A 12,315-nucleotide genomic window follows, 5' to 3' on the forward strand; every position below is an offset into this window, starting at 1 on the left:
TGCAACAGAAGGAAACAGATCTTGATTTTTCAGAGACTATTAAACTGCATCAGGAACCCCGTATAGTCACAGTAATGTCAGAACCAACATTGTGGCTATCTGGACTGGGTTCCTTCAAGCTCAACTATGCCTCAAGAATTGAAGCAAATATGTTTGTGTTTATGCCTGTGAGTTTAACAGGTATGTTCATGTTTATGTGAAAATGAGTGACTACATGTGCACATTTGTGAGATATCAGAAGTTACCATGTGATGTCTTTCTACAAGAACAGTCCCCTTTGTTTTGTAGACACAGTCCTATTACCGGCCCACAGCTATCCAACTTGGCTAGGCTGGCTGGTCAATGAATCAAGTATGTACCAATCTCTGCTTCGTCAACATTAGGATTATAAGTATGCATCACCATACCTAGCTTTTTATATGGGTTTTGGGGGTGAAATTCAGAACCCTGTGCTCAAGAGCCAAGCACTTTATCAGCTAAGATGTCTTCCCAGACTTTAATCAACGTTTAATTTCTCAGAATCCCAGTTCAATTCTTGGTCTAGTAGAGGCAGCAGGTACTCTCTTGTTGCTTTATTTTGAGGAATCTACTAAGCAAAGCCCTGAAAGATCCTGACACATGGTAGGCTGCAATGACTCCTGTTCTAGCAAGAATCCAGCTGTATTGCTTGCTACTGGTATTCAGATGTATCTGGCTGCCTGGGATGGTGGGACTGCCAGAAGACTGCTTCAGGAACTGAGGAGCCTCCTGGGAAAGAAATCAGAATGAGACTGTAAGAAAAGCTTGGCCCAGGAAGAAAAGGACCACATTATCTGTGGGGAAGGCTGGCTTTGATTCTGTGGGGCTCTCCCCGCATCCTGCCTCATTCAGATATTATCATATCAGAGGCCCTGGGAGAAAGGAGACTCTGAATACAAAGAGAGCTGTTTTCTCCAAGAAAAAAAAATGTGACTGGCTGGCTTGTATTTCTTCCACTGCCTTTTGCATACACCATCACTGTGAGAATCTTGGCCGATCCCTGCTGCTGTGGGATTCTTTATTCCCCTCAGTTGGGGGGTTTGGCTCACTCAGCCAGACTCCGAGCATCAGCAGTTGGCTTCTGTGTTCAGATTCTTTGAATGAAATAAGCACCTGGCTCTCTCTGTCTTGTTTGGACGCAGTCACATTCCGTGGACTTCTAGAGGGATTTAACATTTCTAACACAAATATGAAAACCCAACTCCTCACTAGATCAACCTTATGGAGCAAGTCCCCCCTGCATTAATGAGGACATACCCTGGTTGGCCCAAAGGTCAACCCTAGCCACTTCTGACTAAGGAGACAGATTCTCAGAGAGATTTAGCAGAGTGTGGAGTTGATTTGGACTGCTAATCTCAACAACTGAAAGGAAAGCCTTACATCTTACAGACTCAACCATTCAAACTCGTAATCCTCAGTAGATTTTTATTTTTCTCATACCCAAGATCCCTTGTGAGACTACATTTCATTCCACCCTCGTTCCAGATCTTATGTTTAAGAGTATCTTTCAGGATGTGAAATTTGTATTTGATCTTGAACCCAGTGACAGCCATCTCCTCTCCACGGTGCTTTGCAGTAGAGTTTTTCACTCATCTGCACTGCTCAACATGGCCTCTATGAGCACCTGAAGGGTTTCTGCCAGGCATTTGACAAGAAGTTTGTATTGCTAACAAATTTAATTTTAATATATTGTTTAATTTTAATGAATATAAACCGTTACTAGTTGCTAAAAACCTGGCATATTAGATGACCAGTTCTCAGCACAGGAGGCTTTGGTTCTTTCAGACCCGGATACATCCACAGTCTAGGCAGGGCCCAGGATAACAGCTCCATAGCTCTATCGTCTTCCCACTGGATGAATATGAGTTTGAGGAAGTTTACACACAAAAAGTTCAGGTACAAGCAGTTCTGTGCTATGTTCAAATAATCCTGTGAGCAAGGTGCTTTGAGAATTATCTATTATAACACTAAGCAACAGGCTGCCAAAATGTAAGTACCTTTTATTTTCTGCGTCATCTGAAGGCTTTCTTAGTTTCCTTGGCAACACAGGGTGCTGGAGTGTGCCTTCTACCATCTGCCCACCCCCTCCACCTTTCTATGCCCTCCTATCAGAAGAATTTAGGGGTTGACTTTCTTCTAATTCCTGAAGACAAAGAGTTAATTCAAGTTGATTTATTTTGTCACACCTAAACACATTGTCACTGGCTTCTCATTCTAAGGAGAATAGCTGAACCAGGAGATGTTGACTGGACTGAGTATCCTATTCCATTAGTCAAGATTCAGAAAGAAGTTGATGATGATGTTCAGAGCAAAGCAAGAAATGAAACCACTAGAGACAGGGCACTATTGTATACTGGGCTCCTCTACCTTTGGATGCTTTGTCTCCCCAGAAATTCCCAGTTCTATGGGTACAGGATCAAAAATGGGAATAAAAGACAATGGAGTCACATGATGAATTCCAGGAAATTAGACTCAGAAGACTAACATCGGTGCAGATTTGAGTTTCTTGCCCAGTGCTTAAGCTGTTCGCCCAATGAAATCCCTGCCAGATGAGGTAATTCAGAACATGAGGTTGGAACTCAGTAAAGTGCTTGCCATGTCAGCCTAAGGATCAGAGTTCAACCTTAGTGTGGTAGCCAATTCCACTGCGTGGGAAGTAAAGGAAAGAGGATCCTGGGGCTGGCTTAACAGTCAGTTCAGCATCGTCTAGCATAGTCCTCACCTGTTAGGACATTCGTGAAGGTGGGGAAGCAACCTGTAGGTTGATTTCTATATGCAGGTGAGGGCTGGCAGAAGTTAGGTCAGGGCCCTGATTGGACAGTAAAAAAACAGGGTGGGGACAAAGTTTTTGTAAGGCAGAAGAGAAGGGGAAGGAGGAGGAGATTCAAGGTAAAGAAGGATGACTCAGATCCAGGTGGTCTCGAATTACCAAGGTAGTTATGGATATTTCTTAATGGGTGGATTTCTGTAGGCAAATTTACCTTATCTAGATGGTTTATTTATATCCTTATCAATTGGTTGTGAGTTTATTGTGTAGATGTATTGCGGATTGAAAACTTAACATATAAATCTGATTGTTGGGTTACAGTTTGTTGAGTCTTGATTTTATTGAGTAGCCGGAGCCAGAGTTCAAGGCTCGTAGAGAGCTGCCTGGAGAGATACTAATCAGAGATAAATTATGACTAGTTCAATTTAGCCCCACAGGTGCCAGAACTAAAACTAGAAACCAGCGAGGCAAGGTGCCACACTGGAACAGCCTGCAGACCACCTGAGTCAGAGAGTACTTGGGGGAAGCGTGGAGCCGCTGAGATAAGGATAGCCCTCACTGCTATGCAGCCCTACAGATGCTGGCACTAGAGTTAAAAGGGAACCAAGTGCCATGCAGTCCCACAGATAGTGTGGGATAAAAGGTTTCAGGGTGTTGTTGTTGTTGTTGCTGCTGCTGTTGTTTTAATATTTACCAAAACAGCAACCACCTCCATGACCTTAGTTAGTTCCTTTTTGCTGTCTCACCAGTGTTCCAGGAGCCATCTTCGATCTAATACTGTGCACAATAGATAACAACTTTCTGAGGAGTCTCAGGAACCTATAGCACCTTGATCTCCACCCAACTTTTTTCTTCACACGGTTGATTCCACATCCCCCTCACAGAGCTACAGTGGGGTCAATCTCTCTAGTCCCTGCTATTCTCTGGTTTCTCTTTCACCAAATTTATGGAAATGCTCATTTGTCTAAACTCCAAATATCTTGAAATTTTGTTACTATGTTTTATTTTTGTGCTGGATAGGGGTTTGGTCAACTTGACACAATCTGGGACATCTGGAAAGAGAGGATCTCAATTGAGAAAATGCCCTTATCAGATTATCAAGACTATCGGGCATTTCCTTGGTTACCAATTGATGTGGACATGTAGCTCATATAGCCACTGAGCCCATTACAAGTGGGAGCAGATAATAGGTTGCACGGCAGGTAGAAGAATGCTGAGTGTTATAGCTAAGCCTATAAACATACAATATGAGCTGAGGCAGTGGCAGAGAGGCTAATGCTAGTGAAACACCACTTTGCTCTCAAGAGAGTTAGATTATGACCTGATAACACAAGATGAGAAATAGGCATAGCTCAGGGCAGCTACTAATCCACAACCAAATCACACTGCATATTCCAATGATATTGGCATCATCATAAAACACTCTGTCTACATCAGTTGTGAGTTCCAGGCATGTTTCCAGATTCACTGAATCTCTGGTGCTGTGTAGGGGTGGAGGGACAGAAATATCTCTGAGACTTACTCTTTACCAGCCTAGCTCCTGGTACAGTGAAAGACTTTCTCAAGAGAATGTCTGAAGAGAATACCTGGTCTTTCTCTGATCTTTAATGTTCAGTTTTTGATATCTGTATTTTCTCAAGAGAATGTCTGAAGAGAATACCTGGTCTTTCTCTGATCTTTAATGTACAGTTTTTGATATCTGTATTTTCTGTAATTGTCCTAACTGACAACAGTGTCACTAAGAAATTGAGAGAGCCCAGGCTGATGTTCAGGTGTAACAGTGTGCCCATTAAACTCATGTGGTCAGTCCTGAACAATAACTCATCCTTAAAGGGTTCCAGTCTGACAGCAGTATCAAAAGATAGCCATTCAACACTAACATAGCTGCCCAAAACTTTGGAGATGAAAATTAAAGATTTTCTGATAGAATAAAATAAAAACCAAATGATTGAAAAAGTAAAATCAGAGCTATTAGCTCAAGGCTGGAGAGGTAATTAAATGATTAATAGCATGTACTTTGCTTCCATTAAATCCAAACTCAGTTTTCAGCACTCTTATCTGGTGGCTCACAACTACCTGTAACGTTCCAGAAGATCTAACACTACAGGTAGCCACATCCCTGCTTGCATACACAAGCATACAACATAATTGAAAGGAAAATCTATAAGCTCACTGTAATGACTTTTCCTGGTTGATTATATCTAGAATGAACTACAACCCTGAATTGGAGAGCTCACCTGTTATCCAGAACTTGAGTCTGGAAGACACAAGTTTTTAACCTGGATCTTGGCATGGAGATCTTGAGGCATAGTGGCCATGAAAAGCTTACACACAGGCAAAGTAGTACATGTCTTTAATCCCAGGAGACTGAGGCAAGATGATCTTTGAGTTCAAGGTCAGCCTGGGACAAAGCAAGTCCTAGATGCAGGTGTGGTAGTTCATACCTTTAATGTGGGCCACACTTTCTGCTGGATGCCCATCTAAGGACATTGGAAGAAGGAAGATTCACTCTTTTGCTTGCACTTACTTGCCAGCACATCTGTAGAAACCTACTTATACAGAAGCCCAGCTGAAACAACCAGCCTCATGGGACTGAGCAACTACTAGATCCTTGGACTTCCCATTCACAGCTGCCCATTGTTGGGTTAGTTGGACTATAGACTGTAAATCATCACAATAAATTCTCTGAATATAGAGAGACATTCCATAAGTTCTGTGACTCCCGAGAACCCTGACTAATGCATTCAGCAAGACAAAATTACTTCTTAGTGGGGATTTGAAGATAATGTTTTTACCTATGGCCAAAATAACAAGATTCAATGCAAAAAATAGTAGTAATAAAAGCAAGATAGAACAAAATAAATTGCCAAAGTTTAAGCCAATTTTTTTCCTGAACAATGGAACTTCTGTTTGTTATAAAAGACATTAATTTGCATGTGTTTATTACTCATCATTTTGGAGCATATTGTAAGTCAATTAAGAAATTGATAAAATTCTCTCCTGAAAAGATTAAAGGAGAATTGTATTCGCACACCATTAATATACCCAGCAGAAACTAGACCTGGGTAAGCACTGCTCAAAGGCAGCATCCATGTTAATATTGACAGATGGTGGAAGCTAACAAAAAATAAAAAATTGTCCTTTTTTTCACACCTCAAATAATGAATAGAATGAAATCTTCACATGTATACAACAGTCTCTGATTAAAAATTGTGCTTCCATAGAGCAGGAAAAGTTGTTTTCCACTGTTTATTCAGGTATGCTTCGCAACTTAAAATGTAATAAATAAGGCTTGTGTTTATGTCTTGCATATATAATATATGTATTCAATGTATACAAACATGAATTGTAAGTGTTTATCTACACACATACACAGACTAGAAATGAACATCAGTGTCCTGCTATATCAATTTCTCCCTTATTCCTCTGACACAGTGTCTCTCACTGAACCTTGAACAAGGCTGGTGGGCAGTAGCATTTTACATAGGTGTCCATCTCCAGATCTAAATTAATAGTTGCTTCATTATAGTCCAAGAAGTCAAGTCACACACTGAGTGCACGCGGCATCTCTGCAGTGCCTCATTTTCATGTCAGCGTGAACTGCAAAATAGTAGGGCTGCTCTTAACTGAATTGGGCAGCCCTCAGGGCTACCTACATTCTCTTGACCCTTAACGTACGGAAGCTCTCCTTTCTCCTCTCCTCACATTCTACTTCTTCCTCTTCTTCTCTGACCCCAAGCCCAAGCCTGGGAAGCCTACGTACCTATGTACCTTCTACCCAGCTATTAGGTTTTAGCATCTTTACCAAACACAATTAACTGGGGGGCAGGATCATTTAGCTAGTGTCTACATGTGAACTTTCTCTTCTCTGGGGCAAACAGTTTGGGGAGCACAAATTACCATTAGGACACAGGCAGCATCAGGCCAACCCACTGCATGCTAATGTAAGCACAAGCAGGCCATGGCAGGTTTCAACTTCTGATGTCAGTTCTCACCTTCTACCTTCCTTGACATAGGATCTCCTTAGTGTTCCTTTACATAGGCCAGACTAGCTTGCCCTTTACCTTCCTGGAATTTTTTTGTCTCCACTTCCCAAGTCCTAATGGGAATTATGGGGTTATCAGTACTTGAGTGACATTTGACTTTTATATGGTTCTGGGGATTCAAGCACAGATTCTACTTGCTCAGAAACTGCTTTTTCCCCACAGAATTATTTCTCCAATTCTGAAAGAATTCTTTATATATCTCCTTTTGGTCTATGAAAGTGTACGTGTTCTTTCTAGTTCTGATGTTCTCTGACTATGCCATGTGTCTTTGACAAATTAAAATATTTCATGTAAGTCCTTCAAATGTCTAGAAAAATAACCCAGAAACTAGCCACTACTATTTTAAAACTCAGCCATTCATTCTGCCCTGTGCCCTCAAATATGACAGGTAGTGTGACAAGCTTTTTAAAAACAATGGTGACTTATCTTTCTGTCTACAAATGATTGGACACTGATTCCTAAGATTAATTGTGTACTATCTAAGACACTCTAGAATTCCTGAGTTAAAACAATGCATTGATCATCTTAGGTAAACTTTCCTCTTCTGCAAATTACAAGCCAGTTAACAACATTTCCACACTTTCAGATGAATGCTATACGACTTTCCAGGTCTGCCCTCTTACTGAACCTATTGACATTTACCTTAACAATTGATGGTGATACTGAGATGTTTTCCTAAATTAATAAATCAATTTAAAAATACTTTAGAAACTAAACTCATTGATTGTCTGTTCAAGTCACCATGCCACTGTAGCTGTGTTTCTTGTTTGACCAGTTCATCAATCCCTCATTGATCAATCTAGAATGAGTAACCAGAAGAAACAAGCTTGCCTTAGTTATTGGACTTTGTGGTGTCCACAGGGAAGTCAGTAAAGGGACTAGGAATTAGACAGACTCCCTGGTAGGGAAAAAATGAGACTGTTCTCGGCTAGGGAATAAAGGCGGTGAATTTCCAGGATAGTCAGCTTCACCCTTATCCTCCTAACTTGAGACAAAAGTTGGCATCTTAAATCAAGGGTTTTACAGACTTTGCTTTTGTCTTCCAACAGCAGGTCCCATTGATGGAGTGACTCAGCAAGTTCAAGGCCTGTTCAGAACATGCCACTTGGCAGTTGTGGGCCAATTAACCATCCTTGATACCTGAAAACTCACCAACCCTAAGTTAGGGAGGAAAACACTTCAGAGGGTTTAATCCCCTTTTAGCTCTTGAGAAAAAAAACTAGTGTTTCCGGCTTTCCATGTCACACACCAACTCATCTACTTTGCAGAAGGTCTTTTTTTCTGTGTGTCTCCTGTGTGTGAGTTCTTCACCTCCAAATAAACAGAAATGTCTTTCTTCAACTGCAGATTCTGTCTGCTGCACTTGAGATTTCTCTCCTGCTAACTAAAAAGTCATGGAAGATGTTTATCTTAAGCATGAACCCTTGCTACCATGGACATACATTCTTCTTAACTTTCAAGAAAATTATATGCATAAAGTAAGACATCTGTTTAATATTTTTCCATAGGTCCAAGAGCTCAGGGTCACTGTATTCAGAACAACACAAGACTCTGGACATAGTTTCTCTGGCTGAAAATATAATTACAATCATTCAGGTCACTGTTCAAAACACTTATTTCCTAATTTGATTTCAGAAGGAAAAAACAAACAGAAAGCATTTTTGTCCTTTTTAAAATGATTATTTTTAAATTAGTAGTCACATGAAAATATTACAACTTAATAGAACGATTAAGAAAAACCTTGGAAAAATATGAGCACAGGTCTTAAAGAAAAAGCAATTGATTGGTAATCTGGCCAATAGGTTTATGCAGAGTTGAATATTTGAAGGCTTAAGTCACAGAATCGAGGGAAATGACTAGGCTAATCTCAGCACCCTCCTCCCCCAACCATATACCATCCATTTCAATTCTTTTTGGCAAAGTTTATATTGTCCCTAGCCTATTAGCATGCCTCTGTCTCTCTTAGAACCACCCGTCCTCACCATAACTGTGCTTATTAGAGGCATAAGCAAAATCTTGGCATTTTCAGGGGGAGATCCCATGGGACCTTCAGAAAGTTTATATTTCCTTGGAAATTCTGAAGGTCTTTAGCACTTCAGGGACTTTACATGTTCTTTGATCCTCACCCACCCAGCCCAGAAAACTGTGAAAGCAAAGAGACATTTCATTTAGGAAGCAAGGTGCCACTTTCTAAGAGGTGTGTAACTTAAGTTTCAGCTTGGGACTCAGTGCAACATCAGTGTGGCTGTCTCCTGGTTCTTCTCCTCTTGCAGAAACAGCATTTATTCAGCAAGTTTTCAAACATTCACAAATTATTCCTCTCCCAACCCTTTGTTCTGGAGCCAATTAAGTATAATTTGTAGACAGAAAAACCAAAAAATGTGCAGGCTCTATTTGAATTCAGAGTGCAGTCCCATGTTTCCATTATCCATTTACTCAGACCACCAAGAATTTCCACTATCCTGTTCCCCTAGCTGGGCCTCTTCATCTGGCCTCAGTAGAAGATGCACTTTGTCCAGCAGTAACTTGATTTGGGGGGTTGCGAGCTTGAAGACCCAGGTTAGTAGGCTCCCACTTCTCAAAGGATAAGGGGAAGAAGAAATGAGGAGAGGATCTGTGTGAATGTGTGAGTGAGTAGTAGGAGGATAGGCGGAACTAATATTGGGACAAAAAGTGAGTTAATTAATTAATTAATTTTAGAAAATAATTTAAAAAGAATTTCCACCTGTCCATGTGACTTTATTCAAGAGCCTCCTGTAATACCATACAGTGTGACCTTCTCTTTTAAAGCGTGATGCAACAAGAACACTTTAGTGGGTTCTTTTATTGAGTAGTTTATTTCACAAGCACACACCAAGTACAGGGTAAACTTTTGGACACTGTTCACTTTTCCCAAGCTAAATAATTACCTGCCTTATAGGTCAGTGAACTATGGCCACCATCATCCATTATGAGTAAAGCTTTATTGGACACAGCCACACTCATTTGCATACATGTGTATATATTTTGTCCATGATCTATTGGGTGCTTTTGAAGTTAATAGCAAAGCTGAAGTGGAAACTGCAGGGTAGTTGTGAACAAGAACATTCAGCCTGAAATATTTACTTGGTGTGTTTTTGTGAAATGAGTTGGTCAATCTTTGCTCTGGCTCGGGGTTAGCACACTTTATCTGGTAGCCTGGGAGTTCCCCACAAACTTGGGGGAAGGCATAGCCTTGCTCCTGAAAACTCTGTTTCAGTTATGAGTTGGAAGAGACAATGAGAACATGGAGTTTGAAAAGCCTTTTCCAAGTAAGCAAGTTGTATAAGTGCAGTGGGCAAAGGCTGGTGCAGTCCTGAGTGTGAAGAGCATTCCGGGGGCCATGCCCTTGGGGGGATGTTAGGGAAAACGTTTGGAGTTGGTAACTATCACTAAGGCTCAGAACGTTTGGCCTGAGTGACACCTATAGGCTTCATTCCAGGTAATAGAAAAAATGAGGTGGGGAGTGATAAGTTATTACTGTACCACCACTGAATGAGTCAATTTAAACCCGATGAGATTAGATTAAAGGCAGGTTTATTGAGAAGCTGCTCTTGGGTGAACCAGTTCACTGGCCCCAAGGGCCAAGGCCAGGGAAGTCACCATGCAGAAAGGAAGGATAAGGAGGGAAAGAGAAAGGAGTGTGCATGCAGAAAGAGAAGAGGAGAAGGAAGAGGGAGAAGGGGAAGGGAAGGGGGAGGAGGAGGAGAAGAGACAGCAAAATGTCTGGATTCTATAGGGAAGAGCCTCTGGAGGAAAGGCAGCTCAGTCCCTGGGCTGGAAAGTTCAGGGTTCAGGGCAGAGTATGTCAGGTAGGAACTGAGAGATGCTGGAAGAACCTGGAGGCCAGGTCTGCTTTGATATGGAAAATATGCACCTCAGTCCCCTTTATTCCGGAGTCAGAAATCAGCCTGTTGTTCAATATAAATGAATGAGGGTAGTGACTCATTCATTGACTACTTCCTGCTGACATTGAGGTGCAGTTTTGAAATGTGAGCAAAAAAGCAGGAATGTCCTAAGTCTGGGAAGAGCTGGTTGTTTCACTGCTGTCCAGGTTGGGAACCATCTTGGGGTAGGAATGTGTAGCCGTTGAACTGGTATATGAGACTGGGCCTGTGAGTAACTCTTTTGGAGTTTTCTTAGATTCAGATTCTGAGAGAACCCCTTGGATGTTTGGGGATAGAAGATAGAGTGTAGGGAGAAAAATATTTTTGTGGGAAACTCTTGGGCCCATGGTCTTGGTAGTTGGAGAAGGAGTTGGGGGTCCCAGGACCAAAGAAAGGAAAATAGATCCCACCCTCAAGAATGGGCAGGTGTGTTTGGGGAAACAAACGATTAATCAACAATATTTATCTTGAGTCCATTTGACTGTGGGAAGCAGATCTGACTGGATTCTCTGAAGTGTACAATCTTTTTAGGTTTACAAAAAAAGACAGATGCACCATAATTTCATGTACACATCTCAAAACACCTTCCTAGGCCTTCAAACTGTATCTTAGAAGCTTTTGTATTCTCAGACCTGACATAAACTTTCCCTATTTCACTATTTACCACGAGACAGAGATGGTTGATCACTGAATTGAAACCCCAGAGACCTGAGAAGGATGTATCTAAATGCCCTATGTGTCAATTAAAATGATAGACTCACCCATTACCACCCAGTCACTCCACTAGGTTCCTGTTATGTCGCAGGCTTTGTTAGGGACACAGGTCCTACAGCAGGATCAATTTTGGACTGCCAGGCCGGGAAAATTGGAGAGGCCTTCCTGTGGAGGAGGAACATGGGAGAGTGACATTGCTTTGACTTAAGCAACATGAGGCATGTCTGATGTCCCTATTAGTCCACAGTTAGGCAAGGCAATGGCTGTCTTTCTCATTGGCTACCATACCACAATCCAGGTTGAGTCCTTTCTTGTCATGTCTGTATCTTCTTGGAGACCTTGGGGTTGTCACTTCTGGGATTTGGGAATCTCTGTCATTTTAAGCATCTTAAGTTTACGATTTTAAGTGTCATATTCAGTCAGGTTTGAGGCCAGTACCTACTAAGCATATCTGGGTTAGACAATCTGCCTGTTTCTAGTTATATGTTCTAAACTGTACATCTAGCAAAAAATAGAACAGGAGGCTGAATAAAGTGTAAATAAGTAAGTGCTTCAGTTCTCAACACGACTTTAGTGTTGCAGTCAATGCTGCAACTGGTCCTGATTTTGCTGATGCTGAGACCACACAGGAAAGGAATGGGGTGTGAGGTGGAGAGGGTGGGGCTAAGTGGTACCTGAAGCCTTATGCTCAGTGCAGTGAAGGATGAGCAAGAGAGCACAGCTTCCACAAGACGGGACACAGGGAATTCAGACCAATTTGAATAAGTTTTTGTCTTAGGTCCTGTGGCACCCATCTTCCCAGCATTCTCCAGAGATCTCAACACTACTGAATTGGCATCCTAGTTCATAGTATGAGATGGAATAG

The 12,315-nt window shown here is 41.5% G+C and overlaps 1 protein-coding gene across 1 annotated transcript in view; it reads right to left on the reverse strand.

Moving 5' to 3' along the window:
* Nucleotides 1-12,315, reverse strand: part of LOC120100783 (uncharacterized) — a 517,117-nt gene that overhangs the window by 276,296 nt on the left and 228,506 nt on the right. The window contains exon 5 of the mRNA XM_087636786.1: nucleotides 11,498-11,615. The gene's annotated coding sequence lies outside the window, so the exon portion shown is untranslated. The remainder of the gene's footprint in view (nucleotides 1-11,497; nucleotides 11,616-12,315) is intronic.

Source organism: Rattus norvegicus, chromosome 2 (genome assembly GCF_021556685.1).
Source record: "Rattus norvegicus strain SHRSP/BbbUtx chromosome 2, alternate assembly SHRSP_T2T, whole genome shotgun sequence".
Taxonomy (NCBI): Eukaryota; Metazoa; Chordata; class Mammalia; order Rodentia; family Muridae; genus Rattus; species Rattus norvegicus.